Source organism: Triturus cristatus, chromosome 10 (assembly GCF_964204655.1).
Source record: "Triturus cristatus chromosome 10, aTriCri1.1, whole genome shotgun sequence".
NCBI lineage: Eukaryota > Metazoa > Chordata > Amphibia > Caudata > Salamandridae > Triturus > Triturus cristatus.
In genome coordinates, this window is record NC_140593.1 from 1,136,539,131 (window position 1) to 1,136,554,796 (window position 15,666).

Sequence of the window (15,666 nt, forward strand, 5' to 3'; positions counted from 1 at the left end):
ATTTTCGATTTTTTGTAAGGCTCCAACATCTATATGGCCCCAAACCCCTGCTCCATAGAGAGCAATCGCTTGGCACTTGGCGTTGTAAATTTTTAGCAGTCCTGCTGGCCGCCTCCTTCCCAATTTCCTCGAGAAGGACTGCAGGGCTGCTATTGAGCGCTTAAAAAGGTGGCATCTCGCTTCCACTGCTGGTTTCCAGGTTAGCTTATCATCAATCATGATCCCGAGGTATGGGTATTGTGTAGTGACCTCCAATGGTTGGCTATCGAAAAAGATACTTTTTTTTCCTTTCTTCGACCCCCCCGTGATCATGACGAACGTTTTTTTAACATTAACCTTTAGATCCAAGGCGTTCATGAAGGTGGTATATCTATCTAGTGAGAGCTGGAGTTCGCGCGGCGTTCGGGCCAGGATGACAGCGTCATCCGCGTAGAGGAGCGCTGGAATCGGTCTCTGTTTCATTTTTGGGAGGTCCTGAGCCCCCCTCAGCATCTCCTCCTCCAGGCCATTTGTGTAGAGCGAGAAAAGGAAGGGGGCCAGAACACAGCCCTGCCTAACTCCTCGCTCCACGCCAAATGATGCCGTCAGCTCACCGTTCTTTCCGAACCGAACTCTAGCCGAGGCCCCGGTGTAGAGCTCTCTAAGAAGATCAAGCAGTGAGGGGTCCACGTTCATTGCTCTTAGGACTGTCCATAATTTGGAATGTGCGACGCAGTCAAAAGCGGCAGACAGGTCCACATAGACCATGTATACCGTCGATTTCTTTGCGTGCGTGTATTTGGCCATTATAAGGCTAAGGTTAAGTGCCTGCTCTACTGTCCCGAGGCCTTCTCTAAAGCCGAATTGTAGGTCCGAGATGATACGCTTTTCCTCACTCCACTGATGTAGTCTCTCCAGAATGACCCTCCCCACCAGTTTGCCAAGGGAGTGCCAGGAGGGATATGGGACGATAGCATTTTGGGTCCTGTCGGTCCCCTTTCTTAAAGATGGGGACCATGATTGATCTGGTCCAGGAGTCTAAAATGCCCTCACTGGCTGCTGCTGTGCATACTCTCGTCAAGATAGGTGCCCAGAGCTCCTGGTTAAATTTAAAAAGGTCCACAGGGACGCCATCAGGCCCCGGGGCTTTCCCTGTTTTACTTTTTTCCAAAGCCGCCAAGATTTCGGAGATGTCAAAAGAAATTGGGATTGGATATTGTACTTCATTATGGAAGTGAAATGGATGGTCTGTGGTTCCTTGGTCTTTGAATATGTTTTCGAAGTGAGCAATCCAAGTTCCCTCATCTATAGCGACCTCTATCTTGGGAGAGTTGTTGTCCGAGAGGAATGGGGATCTAATCGTTCTCCAGAAATCCTTGCTGTTTTTTGATTGGGAGCTCTTGTCTAGGTCATTCCAGAGTTTCTCTTTCATTTGTTGTAGTTTTAGTTTGCGTTCCAGTTTGTATTTTCTTCTTAGAAATTGAATAAGGCCCACGTCTCTTGGTTTTTTGTGGAGGGCAGATTTTAGATCAGTTAGGGCTCTCGTACAGTTGTGGTTAAACCAACCTTTCCTTTCTGTATGTTTGTTGGTTGTATTCCCCGTGAGTAGTCTCTTGGCTACTGTCAGAATTTCTGCGAAGTTCAGTAGGACTTCCGTATGATTTAGGGCTAGGTCCAAACAATTAAGAATATATGGGTACGCCTGGTTAACTAATTTTTTTGTGAAATTTTGTGGGTCGATCTTTTCCCATTTTATGGAATAACCATTATGTTTGCGCAGTTGCAGGCTGTCTTGAGCGAGGGCAGTTGCTATATCAGTGACCATAGATCTGTATTCAGATGGATGGAATTCAATCTTTAGTGCATAGTGATCACTTAGTGTGTTGCCAATTACTTGGTGATCTGTGACTTTTGTAGCGAGACCATGGGACAGCAGGATGTAGTCCACTGTTGTCTGGTGGCCTCTAGCCACGTAAGTTGGATTGAACTGATTTTTCTCCGCCTTCAGGGAATTAGCGATAAATAAGTCAAACTCTGACAGTGTGTTATTCAGAGCGTTGCCAGATTTATTGTGGACGAAATGGGCTAGTGGAACGTCGTTGTCGTCTGCAAATCCGCAACATTGGGTATCTGCCATTTGGCAGGGATGAATATTGAAATCACCTCCCCAAATAAGATGGATCATTTTAGAGTTGTCCTCCTTGTGTTGAAAGGATCTTAGTCTCTCCTGCATATCTTGGACAAAAGTCAGGAAATCGTTTTCCATTAGGTTATTATATGAGTTGACAAGGGTAATAGTGTCCTCATTTGCAAAGGAGAGGGAGAATATCTGACAGTTAGAATCGGTGGAAAGATTGGTCACTTTTAACTGTGATAGGGTGTTGGCGATGTAGATTGTCAGGCCTCCTTTGGGTCTACCTATTGCGCTTTGAGTAGCAAATGAGGAGTAAGTTTTGTACCCCAATAAATGGAGCTCTGAGGTTGCCCAGGTCTCTTGAAGGCAAATTATTTTGCCTTGTTCTAAGAAATTAACGGCAACGGGGTCTTCGATCTTTGTTCGTAGGCCCGCCACATTCCAAAATAAGAAAGGTATTGTGTGGGGATTCACTTTCGGGACTGAAATTGGTGGGGTCGTGACAATGTTGTTACTTAAGGAAAGGAAGTGTGGCAGGTTTGGGGTAATATATTCTAGGTCCCTTGATGGTCAATCCACCATTTCTAGAGGACTATATCTATTTGTTGTTGGAATGTTGTACCAGGGATCCCATCTGGGCGGTTCTCTGCGAGTCATCCTCTGCTGTTGGTATCCCCATTCTCCCCAGTTTAGTCCCTGATGACGTGGATTGACTATTTGCCAAGGGTTTTCCTGCTCCCGGAAGCGAGAGGCGCCATATTGTCTGTTGTCATAGAAAGTTGGTTGGCGCTGAGGTGGTTCCACCCAAGGAAAAGCGGGGTCCTCAGAGAAGTTATTGTTTGAGGTTTGAATGAGAGGATAGAAAAATGAGAGGGGTTTAATTCTAATGCTTCCATTTAGGTTCAGTTGTTCCCAAGAGGTGACATAGTCTGCCACCCATGGGTCCTCAAAGGTAATGATGATGCAGTCCCCTGGATATTGTTTGGTGCCTTTCCCCACCCACGGGGTCCTGCAAAGAGAGGAAATCCTACCATGGCAATTTGGTGGCATGGGGCGATTTGTCTGCACCCAATGGTGTACTTTGTTTTTTAGGGACCATGGCGGTTCCACCGTGTTAGGAGGTAGTTCAGTTACTCCGATCATAACAGCTACGTAAGGGGCGGCCTCAGGAGGAAGCTCAGTATGAGCTCTAGGTTCACTCCTCCCTCTTTGGGTGTTTCTTTGGGTTGGTTGGGAAGAGAGGTTGTATACCGGGGTCTTTAAAGGAACAGTTTTTATTGGAGCTGGTTGTGGCTGAGTGGTTGTGGGTGGTCTATTTTTGCTTTGTTTTGAAGTGGTTGAACCTACAGTAGTAGTATTTAATGTGCTTTGGGTCATGGTAACTGGGGGTGTTGGGATAGGGGGCGGTACGGTAGGTACTACTGTCTGAGGCATGACTGTTTGGGGGATGGAAAATTTTGCGCTAACACCCAGAGAGTTTGAGAGGGCGTTATGAGAAGGATTCGCGCTCCCTTTCTTCTTTGGGGGAGGCCCCTGGATGTGTTGTGGGGGCAAGATAAGCTTCGAAATCTGTAGTTCTATCTTTGTCAGCTTTTGTTCTACGGGTCTTAAGAGTTGTTTGAAGATTTCTGTTATCTTATTTATGAAAATGAGATTCTCGTAATCTTCCGGGGCCTTTTTCGTGGGTGGTTGGGTTGGTGAGTCCAATAGGATAGGAGTAGTACCTTCCAGTTGGCCGTGAAGAACAATTGCAGTAGGAAGTTCTAAGTGTGGTGGTGGTGAAGAAATTGGTAGGAGAATTGGTAGAGCCTCAGAAGTATTCGGAGGGGGAGCGATTTTAGGTATAGTTGGGATTTTTCGGATAAGCTTATTTTTGCTAATTGCTCCTTCTCTCCTTCCTCTAGCTTGGATATCTTCCGAGGGTGATATCTGGGTGGGGGATCGAGGGGGTAGCTCAGGGGTTTTTTCTAGTTCTGAAGATGAGGGTGAATCTGCAAGGTCAGATACGGATAAATCTACGTTATTTGGGAGGCTGTGTCTGCCTTCGTTCACAGCTCCTGATGCTTTTTTATTTGCCAGGACGGGGGTTCTAGCTTCTGCGAGGTTTCCCAGGGAAGATCGTTTGGCAAAGTCTAAGTCCAATGAAACTCTTTTTTCCATAAGGGTAATACTTTGGTCGATGAGGGAGTTTGCTTTTGCAAGGAAGTCGTCCATAGGACCCAATAACTTCCTAACGCTTCCTGGAGCTAGTGTTTTTGTTCCTCTTGTAACTACCATCTTGTGATGTTATAAGACGATGTAGTCAGTGATATTTCCCGTGGCTAGAATAAGTATTAGTTGGATAGTAGATATGCGGAACGGGTGAGTAATAACTTACAAAGGGTGGGGCCCAGTCCAGTCTCTCGGTCTCTCCGGGCCTCAAACGGCCCGCTCTTTGCCCGGTCTTCGCCCCGGAATGCGCCCCGCGCGCGTCCCGCGATGCGCGTTACAGAGGTCGCCTTTACGTTGGGTTGATTGTAGGGGCGTGGCACTGGGAGGGGGCGCGGCTCACGCCGGAAGAGGACCAGCTGGAGCTGTTGTGTGCTGGTCCTCGCAGTCCCGGGGCCAGCGCCTCTCCCTCCTCTGCGGCCACGAGGTGTGCTGGGGCTTCCTAGCCGGTCAGCAACGCTGGTAGGTGTTTGACGGGCTACTCCTGTAGCTGAGACAACTCCGGTCGGGCTGGGAGCAAACACAGTCCGTTTGCGAGTGGCACCCGCGAAGCGGATGCCGCGAGAAGTTATTGCGCTCGGTTGGGGGCGTGGCACTGGGAGGGGGCGCGGCTCACGCGGGAAGAGGACCAGCTGGAGCTGTTGTGTGCTGGTCCTCGCAGTCCCGGGGCCAGCGCCTCTCCCTCCTCTGCGGCCACGAGGTGTGCTGGGGCTTCCTAGCCGGTCAGCAACGCTGGTAGGTGTTTGACGGGCTACTCCTGTAGCTGAGACAACTCCGGTCGGGCTGGGAGCAAACACAGTCCGTTTGCGAGTGGCACCCGCGAAGCGGATGCCGCGAGAAGTTATTGCGCTCGGTTGGGGGCGTGGCACTGGGAGGGGGCGCGGCTCATGCGGGAAGAGGACCAGCTGGAGCTGTTGTGTGCTGGTCCTCGCAGTCCCGGGGCCAGCGCCTCTCCCTCCTCTGCGGCCACGAGGTGTGCTGGGGCTTCCTAGCCGGTCAGCAACGCTGGTAGGTGTTTGACGGGCTACTCCTGTAGCTGAGACAACTCCGGTCATGCTGGGAGCAAACACAGTCCGTTTGCGAGTGGCACCCGCGAAGCGGATGCCGCAAGAAGTTATTGCGCTCGGTTGGGGGCGTGGCACTGGGAGGGGGCGCGGCTCACGCGGGAAGAGGACCAGCTGGAGCTGTTGTGTGCTGGTCCTCGCAGTCCCGGGGCCAGCGCCTCTCCCTCCTCTGCGGCCACGAGGTGTGCTGGGGCTTCCTAGCCGGTCAGCAACGTTGGTAGGTGTTTGACGGGCTACTCCTGTAGCTGAGACAACTCCGGTCGGGCTGGGAGCAAACACATTCCGTTTGCGAGAGAGAGAGAGAGAGGAAAAACGAGACTCGTATGGGAGACTGAGTGTGACTGATTGTGGGACTTTGACTACGAGTGGTTGTATGTGTGTGTATGCGTGAGTCTAGGAAACAGAGCAAGAGACTAATCGGCCAAAACTGAAAACCTTTTTTAAAGCAGCTCCTTTTCCATTAAGGAACTTGGACTAATTTAAAAAAATGTTTTCGGTTTCTGAAAGTAATCACATGAATGTTGTTCCTTGCAGCCCATCATCCCTGTGATTGTAGTTAATGAATATTAAATAGGCAGGTCGTTCAGCAACCCCCATTAGCAACAGCCCCATTAGTACATAAGTAGATGTGCAAAATCAGATTGCAATCTCAAAAAGTTGTGCGCAATTTGCAACCACTTTTTGCAAATGTAATCCTTATACATGAGGCTCTAAATCCTTTATAGATAGCGCCCCCCCTTCCCTGCCTCATAAAGGTGTAAATTGTTTATATAATTTACACAGCTTCATCTTGGCTGCTTGCAGGAGTGCCTTTGTTTCCTTCCATGTACCAAACTGAAAGGTGCAAATGTCTGGATCTAATATTAGTCATCTCTGGACCCTCAACGTTGTGCTGATAGAAGCATCCGAAGGTCCTTGTGGGTGAATGGCCCTGTCACATTATAAAGCACCTAACAGTCCCACTCTCCCTACAAATGGGCCATTGGAAGTGTCTTTCTCGAACTTAAGGGTCTTTAACATCACAATTCTCGAACTGTAAGTGAAGCACATGGTCCTTCATTACATTTCGGTAGAGATATTATAATAATAATAATAATAATAATTCTTTATTCGGTTTGTCACGAAGAAAACCATAAAAGAGAACAATCATATACAGTAAAAAAGAAAAAACAGCTGTCATTTGTTTAAAAAGAAGAGGAATTTTTTGCTTCTGAGAATCAATGTTTTTTCCTAATGCGGTTTGTTAAAGGTTTTTTCTATGGTTCATAATACATTTTAAAAAGTTTAGGACCAGGTAACAGACTTCTTCAGACTCTAAGGTTTGCAGTCTAAGGAAGGCCGGTCGACATTGTCTTAGGCCCCATCGCCTGCATAGCGGAAGTATCCAAAATTTTCTGTGTGGTTGGTAAAATTTACAAAAGATAATGACGTGGATATTTGATTGAGTTGATATCGCATCACAGGGACACGGAGGCAGCTTTGAGTCCCAGGCCTTATTTAGAGGAAAAGCAACCAGTCTAAAAAAGAGGTTCAGTCTGAGCCTGGTGAGCAGCATCCTCTCATATGTTTTGGTATGCAGAGTAAGGTATGGTTGAATGCCAAAAGTTAGCTGGACTGTGTTCGCGTGAACCACTGAGGGTTTTGCAGCCTCAGTTGACAGTCTTAGTGTTTCTAGATGCCGTAGTGTAAGTTCCTTGAGCTCCTTTTTTGGGAGGGCAACAATCGATTCTGGGTGGAGATAATATTTTTCAAGGCCCATATCTGTAAAAAAGTTTCTGATGTAGCGGAGCCATTTTAAACTAGAGGCGTGATCGAGTGACATAGCGTATTAGCATCCGAAGTCCATATACGCCTCCACAAAAGCAATGGCTGGATTTTAAGGAGATCCTGCAAATACGGAATTCCCAGTTCCATATGGGAGGCGTAGGTTGGTGAGCCTTTTGGGGTAGCAAGAAGGAATCTTATAAATTGATTTTCGATTTTTTGTAAGGCTCCAACATCTATATGGCCCCAAACCCCTGCTCCATAGAGAGCAATCGCTTGGCACTTGGCGTTGTAAATTTTTAGCAGTCCTGCTGGCCGCCTCCTTCCCAATTTCCTCGAGAAGGACTGCAGGGCTGCTATTGAGCGCTTAAAAAGGTGGCATCTCGCTTCCACTGCTGGTTTCCAGGTTAGCTTATCATCAATCATGATCCCGAGGTATGGGTATTGTGTAGTGACCTCCAATGGTTGGCTATCGAAAAAGATACTTTTTTTTCCTTTCTTCGACCCCCCCGTGATCATGACGAACGTTTTTTTAACATTAACCTTTAGATCCAAGGCGTTCATGAAGGTGGTATATCTATCTAGTGAGAGCTGGAGTTCGCGCGGCGTTCGGGCCAGGATGACAGCGTCATCCGCGTAGAGGAGCGCTGGAATCGGTCTCTGTTTCATTTTTGGGAGGTCCTGAGCCCCCCTCAGCATCTCCTCCTCCAGGCCATTTGTGTAGAGCGAGAAAAGGAAGGGGGCCAGAACACAGCCCTGCCTAACTCCTCGCTCCACGCCAAATGATGCCGTCAGCTCACCGTTCTTTCCGAACCGAACTCTAGCCGAGGCCCCGGTGTAGAGCTCTCTAAGAAGATCAAGCAGTGAGGGGTCCACGTTCATTGCTCTTAGGACTGTCCATAATTTGGAATGTGCGACGCAGTCAAAAGCGGCAGACAGGTCCACATAGACCATGTATACCGTCGATTTCTTTGCGTGCGTGTATTTGGCCATTATAAGGCTAAGGTTAAGTGCCTGCTCTACTGTCCCGAGGCCTTCTCTAAAGCCGAATTGTAGGTCCGAGATGATACGCTTTTCCTCACTCCACTGATGTAGTCTCTCCAGAATGACCCTCCCCACCAGTTTGCCAAGGGAGTGCCAGGAGGGATATGGGACGATAGCATTTTGGGTCCTGTCGGTCCCCTTTCTTAAAGATGGGGACCATGATTGATCTGGTCCAGGAGTCTAAAATGCCCTCACTGGCTGCTGCTGTGCATACTCTCGTCAAGATAGGTGCCCAGAGCTCCTGGTTAAATTTAAAAAGGTCCACAGGGACGCCATCAGGCCCCGGGGCTTTCCCTGTTTTACTTTTTTCCAAAGCCGCCAAGATTTCGGAGATGTCAAAAGAAATTGGGATTGGATATTGTACTTCATTATGGAAGTGAAATGGATGGTCTGTGGTTCCTTGGTCTTTGAATATGTTTTCGAAGTGAGCAATCCAAGTTCCCTCATCTATAGCGACCTCTATCTTGGGAGAGTTGTTGTCCGAGAGGAATGGGGATCTAATCGTTCTCCAGAAATCCTTGCTGTTTTTTGATTGGGAGCTCTTGTCTAGGTCATTCCAGAGTTTCTCTTTCATTTGTTGTAGTTTTAGTTTGCGTTCCAGTTTGTATTTTCTTCTTAGAAATTGAATAAGGCCCACGTCTCTTGGTTTTTTGTGGAGGGCAGATTTTAGATCAGTTAGGGCTCTCGTACAGTTGTGGTTAAACCAACCTTTCCTTTCTGTATGTTTGTTGGTTGTATTCCCCGTGAGTAGTCTCTTGGCTACTGTCAGAATTTCTGCGAAGTTCAGTAGGACTTCCGTATGATTTAGGGCTAGGTCCAAACAATTAAGAATATATGGGTACGCCTGGTTAACTAATTTTTTTGTGAAATTTTGTGGGTCGATCTTTTCCCATTTTATGGAATAACCATTATGTTTGCGCAGTTGCAGGCTGTCTTGAGCGAGGGCAGTTGCTATATCAGTGACCATAGATCTGTATTCAGATGGATGGAATTCAATCTTTAGTGCATAGTGATCACTTAGTGTGTTGCCAATTACTTGGTGATCTGTGACTTTTGTAGCGAGACCATGGGACAGCAGGATGTAGTCCACTGTTGTCTGGTGGCCTCTAGCCACGTAAGTTGGATTGAACTGATTTTTCTCCGCCTTCAGGGAATTAGCGATAAATAAGTCAAACTCTGACAGTGTGTTATTCAGAGCGTTGCCAGATTTATTGTGGACGAAATGGGCTAGTGGAACGTCGTTGTCGTCTGCAAATCCGCAACATTGGGTATCTGCCATTTGGCAGGGATGAATATTGAAATCACCTCCCCAAATAAGATGGATCATTTTAGAGTTGTCCTCCTTGTGTTGAAAGGATCTTAGTCTCTCCTGCATATCTTGGACAAAAGTCAGGAAATCGTTTTCCATTAGGTTATTATATGAGTTGACAAGGGTAATAGTGTCCTCATTTGCAAAGGAGAGGGAGAATATCTGACAGTTAGAATCGGTGGAAAGATTGGTCACTTTTAACTGTGATAGGGTGTTGGCGATGTAGATTGTCAGGCCTCCTTTGGGTCTACCTATTGCGCTTTGAGTAGCAAATGAGGAGTAAGTTTTGTACCCCAATAAATGGAGCTCTGAGGTTGCCCAGGTCTCTTGAAGGCAAATTATTTTGCCTTGTTCTAAGAAATTAACGGCAACGGGGTCTTCGATCTTTGTTCGTAGGCCCGCCACATTCCAAAATAAGAAAGGTATTGTGTGGGGATTCACTTTCGGGACTGAAATTGGTGGGGTCGTGACAATGTTGTTACTTAAGGAAAGGAAGTGTGGCAGGTTTGGGGTAATATATTCTAGGTCCCTTGATGGTCAATCCACCATTTCTAGAGGACTATATCTATTTGTTGTTGGAATGTTGTACCAGGGATCCCATCTGGGCGGTTCTCTGCGAGTCATCCTCTGCTGTTGGTATCCCCATTCTCCCCAGTTTAGTCCCTGATGACGTGGATTGACTATTTGCCAAGGGTTTTCCTGCTCCCGGAAGCGAGAGGCGCCATATTGTCTGTTGTCATAGAAAGTTGGTTGGCGCTGAGGTGGTTCCACCCAAGGAAAAGCGGGGTCCTCAGAGAAGTTATTGTTTGAGGTTTGAATGAGAGGATAGAAAAATGAGAGGGGTTTAATTCTAATGCTTCCATTTAGGTTCAGTTGTTCCCAAGAGGTGACATAGTCTGCCACCCATGGGTCCTCAAAGGTAATGATGATGCAGTCCCCTGGATATTGTTTGGTGCCTTTCCCCACCCACGGGGTCCTGCAAAGAGAGGAAATCCTACCATGGCAATTTGGTGGCATGGGGCGATTTGTCTGCACCCAATGGTGTACTTTGTTTTTTAGGGACCATGGCGGTTCCACCGTGTTAGGAGGTAGTTCAGTTACTCCGATCATAACAGCTACGTAAGGGGCGGCCTCAGGAGGAAGCTCAGTATGAGCTCTAGGTTCACTCCTCCCTCTTTGGGTGTTTCTTTGGGTTGGTTGGGAAGAGAGGTTGTATACCGGGGTCTTTAAAGGAACAGTTTTTATTGGAGCTGGTTGTGGCTGAGTGGTTGTGGGTGGTCTATTTTTGCTTTGTTTTGAAGTGGTTGAACCTACAGTAGTAGTATTTAATGTGCTTTGGGTCATGGTAACTGGGGGTGTTGGGATAGGGGGCGGTACGGTAGGTACTACTGTCTGAGGCATGACTGTTTGGGGGATGGAAAATTTTGCGCTAACACCCAGAGAGTTTGAGAGGGCGTTATGAGAAGGATTCGCGCTCCCTTTCTTCTTTGGGGGAGGCCCCTGGATGTGTTGTGGGGGCAAGATAAGCTTCGAAATCTGTAGTTCTATCTTTGTCAGCTTTTGTTCTACGGGTCTTAAGAGTTGTTTGAAGATTTCTGTTATCTTATTTATGAAAATGAGATTCTCGTAATCTTCCGGGGCCTTTTTCGTGGGTGGTTGGGTTGGTGAGTCCAATAGGATAGGAGTAGTACCTTCCAGTTGGCCGTGAAGAACAATTGCAGTAGGAAGTTCTAAGTGTGGTGGTGGTGAAGAAATTGGTAGGAGAATTGGTAGAGCCTCAGAAGTATTCGGAGGGGGAGCGATTTTAGGTATAGTTGGGATTTTTCGGATAAGCTTATTTTTGCTAATTGCTCCTTCTCTCCTTCCTCTAGCTTGGATATCTTCCGAGGGTGATATCTGGGTGGGGGATCGAGGGGGTAGCTCAGGGGTTTTTTCTAGTTCTGAAGATGAGGGTGAATCTGCAAGGTCAGATACGGATAAATCTACGTTATTTGGGAGGCTGTGTCTGCCTTCGTTCACAGCTCCTGATGCTTTTTTATTTGCCAGGACGGGGGTTCTAGCTTCTGCGAGGTTTCCCAGGGAAGATCGTTTGGCAAAGTCTAAGTCCAATGAAACTCTTTTTTCCATAAGGGTAATACTTTGGTCGATGAGGGAGTTTGCTTTTGCAAGGAAGTCGTCCATAGGACCCAATAACTTCCTAACGCTTCCTGGAGCTAGTGTTTTTGTTCCTCTTGTAACTACCATCTTGTGATGTTATAAGACGATGTAGTCAGTGATATTTCCCGTGGCTAGAATAAGTATTAGTTGGATAGTAGATATGCGGAACGGGTGAGTAATAACTTACAAAGGGTGGGGCCCAGTCCAGTCTCTCGGTCTCTCCGGGCCTCAAACGGCCCGCTCTTTGCCCGGTCTTCGCCCCGGAATGCGCCCCGCGCGCGTCCCGCGATGCGCGTTACAGAGGTCGCCTTTACGTTGGGTTGATTGTAGGGGCGTGGCACTGGGAGGGGGCGCGGCTCACGCCGGAAGAGGACCAGCTGGAGCTGTTGTGTGCTGGTCCTCGCAGTCCCGGGGCCAGCGCCTCTCCCTCCTCTGCGGCCACGAGGTGTGCTGGGGCTTCCTAGCCGGTCAGCAACGCTGGTAGGTGTTTGACGGGCTACTCCTGTAGCTGAGACAACTCCGGTCGGGCTGGGAGCAAACACAGTCCGTTTGCGAGTGGCACCCGCGAAGCGGATGCCGCGAGAAGTTATTGCGCTCGGTTGGGGGCGTGGCACTGGGAGGGGGCGCGGCTCACGCGGGAAGAGGACCAGCTGGAGCTGTTGTGTGCTGGTCCTCGCAGTCCCGGGGCCAGCGCCTCTCCCTCCTCTGCGGCCACGAGGTGTGCTGGGGCTTCCTAGCCGGTCAGCAACGCTGGTAGGTGTTTGACGGGCTACTCCTGTAGCTGAGACAACTCCGGTCGGGCTGGGAGCAAACACAGTCCGTTTGCGAGTGGCACCCGCGAAGCGGATGCCGCGAGAAGTTATTGCGCTCGGTTGGGGGCGTGGCACTGGGAGGGGGCGCGGCTCATGCGGGAAGAGGACCAGCTGGAGCTGTTGTGTGCTGGTCCTCGCAGTCCCGGGGCCAGCGCCTCTCCCTCCTCTGCGGCCACGAGGTGTGCTGGGGCTTCCTAGCCGGTCAGCAACGCTGGTAGGTGTTTGACGGGCTACTCCTGTAGCTGAGACAACTCCGGTCATGCTGGGAGCAAACACAGTCCGTTTGCGAGTGGCACCCGCGAAGCGGATGCCGCAAGAAGTTATTGCGCTCGGTTGGGGGCGTGGCACTGGGAGGGGGCGCGGCTCACGCGGGAAGAGGACCAGCTGGAGCTGTTGTGTGCTGGTCCTCGCAGTCCCGGGGCCAGCGCCTCTCCCTCCTCTGCGGCCACGAGGTGTGCTGGGGCTTCCTAGCCGGTCAGCAACGTTGGTAGGTGTTTGACGGGCTACTCCTGTAGCTGAGACAACTCCGGTCGGGCTGGGAGCAAACACATTCCGTTTGCGAGAGAGAGAGAGAGAGGAAAAACGAGACTCGTATGGGAGACTGAGTGTGACTGATTGTGGGACTTTGACTACGAGTGGTTGTATGTGTGTGTATGCGTGAGTCTAGGAAACAGAGCAAGAGACTAATCGGCCAAAACTGAAAACCTTTTTTAAAGCAGCTCCTTTTCCATTAAGGAACTTGGACTAATTTAAAAAAATGTTTTCGGTTTCTGAAAGTAATCACATGAATGTTGTTCCTTGCAGCCCATCATCCCTGTGATTGTAGTTAATGAATATTAAATAGGCAGGTCGTTCAGCAACCCCCATTAGCAACAGCCCCATTAGTACATAAGTAGATGTGCAAAATCAGATTGCAATCTCAAAAAGTTGTGCGCAATTTGCAACCACTTTTTGCAAATGTAATCCTTATACATGAGGCTCTAAATCCTTTATAGATAGCGCCCCCCCTTCCCTGCCTCATAAAGGTGTAAATTGTTTATATAATTTACACAGCTTCATCTTGGCTGCTTGCAGGAGTGCCTTTGTTTCCTTCCATGTACCAAACTGAAAGGTGCAAATGTCTGGATCTAATATTAGTCATCTCTGGACCCTCAACGTTGTGCTGATAGAAGCATCCGAAGGTCCTTGTGGGTGAATGGCCCTGTCACATTATAAAGCACCTAACAGTCCCACTCTCCTTACAAATGGGCCATTGGAAGTGTCTTTCTCGAACTTAAGGGTCTTTAACATCACAATTCTCGAACTGTAAGTGAAGCACATGGTCCTTCATTACATTTCGGTAGAGATATTATACCTCGTCCTTCCTTAGATATTGTACACAAACCTGCATCTTTCACACATACCTCTTCCCATCCACCATGAGAATAAAAGCCAGAGCGCTGTCTGCCTCCGTCTTTACACGTTCGATTTCTTACTGGGTTTTATTTCCAGTATGTACTGGTGAGTCTTCTTGACCTTGGCAAGCTCCTTGTCTCTTTCTGGCCTTCAGCCACCCTGTTCCACTGTTTTCTCCATTCTGCACCAGATAAGAGGGCTTAAACCTAGGTGAGAGAAGAGTGAGTGCTCAATTAGACAATCAAATAACTCTGGGTTTATAAATACAATACATGAAATCTGAATATTTCAGTGAAGTGCATATCTGGAACTAGGAGCCCTAGATTACCGAACTGGAAGACTAGAAGGCAGACTAAGCAGTAAGACACGCTGTTCTTCGGCAGAGGACGCTGAATCCTTAGAGCGACAAACAATAATAAGAGCCATGGAAAGGTAATGATGCAAAGGCTTGGCTGAGAAGAGAGTTTTTAAAGTGCTACTGATGGCAAGAACATGGGCAGACTAGATGGTCCTGATCCTTCATCCACATCTATGGTTCTAGATCATGCAACAGTAATGCTTCTCAAGCTGGTAGCCCATAGTCCTCCTTCCTTCTGAGAATTGAGATGGGTGGGCCGTAGGCCAGGTAGAAAAGCAGCTGACGCAAAGTGAAGAGTTAATAATTGAATTGGGGCTGGGGTACAGCAAACCTTTAAAAGCCCACTTCTATACTTCAGCACTTTTCTTGCTAGGTACGCCTACAGGACACACAGGGTAACTGCCCACTTCTACATTTCAGCCCTTTTCTTGCTATCTACACATGAAGGGTACCCAGGGTAACTGCCCACTTCTACCCATCTGCCCTTTTCCTGACAGATACACTTACACAGTACACAGAATAACTGCCCACTTCTATACTTCAGCCCTTTTCTTGCCAGCTACACTTACAATGTTCAGAGGAGTAAGGGTAGCGTCATTTGTAAAAATGGTTACCAAAGGCTTTCCGTACATGCACTTAACACGTACTTCCAGACCCTTCTCCAGCCACTCCAAACTTGGCAGTGGTTTGAGAGCTCACATAATAGAAAGGTTTTACAGAGCACTAGTGTGTGCGGCTGTCTGAGTTTCCAAGACATATTGCCGTGGCTCACACTGCGTAACCTTGGATGCTCCCTGGGAACCAGAGACCAGCTTTTCTAGCATTGAATAATACAAGGGACCACTAAAATGGCAAATCGTACCACCAATCACAAAGAAGAGTCAAGCAGGCAAGGAAAGATATTCGGCCTATCTATATAAAACTGAAGGAGGGAGAAGAGGACGGACAAGTGATAAACTCAAAGTACTCCGTACTAAAACAAGCAACTAGCAAATAGGTAGGTCCATACGTTGCTGGGGTCTTGCACTAATCAAAATGCTTTTCTATGGAATGATACAAAATACAGAATTGTAATTTGGCTCCGCAGCTATACACAACAAGACAGCACAAAATGTGATGGAATGAATGCTTGATTTAATCTCATAAACCGATAATTGCTCTGAATCGCATTCTATTCCAATGTTTTTAGCTCATCTGTGCAATTACAGATTGGATGGGATCCACTCTTTGCATGCCTTACTCTTTCTAGGTTTTTTTGCACTCTTTTGCTTCTCTCCCTGACTGTGAGGTTCTACTCTTCCTGCTTTTGCTCATAATCCTCTGTCTTAGACTAATAAATGATCTCTACTGAAACCATTCCAATTTCCAAAGTTCGTTTTTATTAGTTTCCATGCCCCTACATGCTTGTTGTTCTCCTAAAATGTCCGTCTTTTTTCTCCTTC

The 15,666-nt window shown here is 47.9% G+C and overlaps 1 protein-coding gene and 1 long non-coding RNA gene across 6 annotated transcripts in view; one reads left to right on the forward strand and one right to left on the reverse strand.

The window, feature by feature from the left end:
- The window catches only part of LOC146796748 (uncharacterized), a 276,266-nt gene that overhangs the window by 115,051 nt on the left and 145,549 nt on the right, over positions 1-15,666 (reverse strand). For both annotated transcript variants that reach the window (XR_014969663.1, XR_014969664.1), the window contains exon 4: positions 13,875-14,072. This is a non-coding gene — a long non-coding RNA (uncharacterized LOC146796748). The remainder of the gene's footprint in view (positions 1-13,874; positions 14,073-15,666) is intronic.
- SLC5A11 (solute carrier family 5 member 11) overlaps positions 1-15,666 on the forward strand; it is a 226,343-nt gene that overhangs the window by 75,339 nt on the left and 135,338 nt on the right. The gene's annotated exons all lie outside the window — the stretch shown is intronic.